Source organism: Alligator sinensis, unplaced genomic scaffold (assembly GCF_000455745.1).
Source record: "Alligator sinensis unplaced genomic scaffold, ASM45574v1 scaffold880_2, whole genome shotgun sequence".
NCBI lineage: Eukaryota > Metazoa > Chordata > Crocodylia > Alligatoridae > Alligator > Alligator sinensis.
The window spans coordinates 227,052-227,798 of record NW_005842934.1 but is presented as its reverse complement, the minus strand read 5'-3'; positions in this window follow the sequence as shown (position 1 = coordinate 227,798).

Sequence of the window (747 nt, the reverse complement as noted above, 5' to 3'; positions counted from 1 at the left end):
AGCAGCTCAGGATGCCTGGGTTCCTCTGCTGCTGTATCAATGCGTGTCCCTGGGCGTGTTGCTGTCCTGTGCCTCAGTTTCCCCACCCTCCCATGACCCAGTTCATTCACTATGAGTCCAGCTTCTTCCCACGTGGTCCTAGTCCTGGGGACTCTGGGTCCAGCCAGCACCAGGCACCACAGCCCCGATCCCAGGTGGCGACAGGGGGCTCAGGACACTTAGGTTCCTCTCTGCTGCTGCGTCCCTGCAACCCTGGGGTGCGTCACTGTTCCGTGCCTCAGTTTCCCCACCCACCACCACTCGGGGCTGGCACTCACTATGGTGTCGGCCCTAATCCTGGGGACTTCGGGGCCACCCAGCACCAAGGCCCCGATCCCAGCTTTGTCCATGCGGTGCCAGGACCCCCAACCCCTTCCCCCAGTGGCCACGGCCTCTCTCTGCTTTTTAACCCTCTTTTTTTTTTTTTTATTTAGACAGAAGAAGAAAAAAACCCTTAAATTAAATTATTAAAAGTCAAACGCAATAAATAACCAATAAGTTACGCGGCCGCAGCAGACACCGGCGCCGCGGGGGGGTGTGGCTCCGAGCCCCCTCCCCTCCTGACGCTGGGGTCTCAGTGCCCCCTCCACCTCCCGAGACCTCCAATGCCGGAAGTGGGGGGCAGCATCCAGGCCTGGGGCAGCTACTCGCAAGGGCACTATGTACATGGGGGGCTGCGGAGACTGTAAACATCGGTGGCTGCGCGGG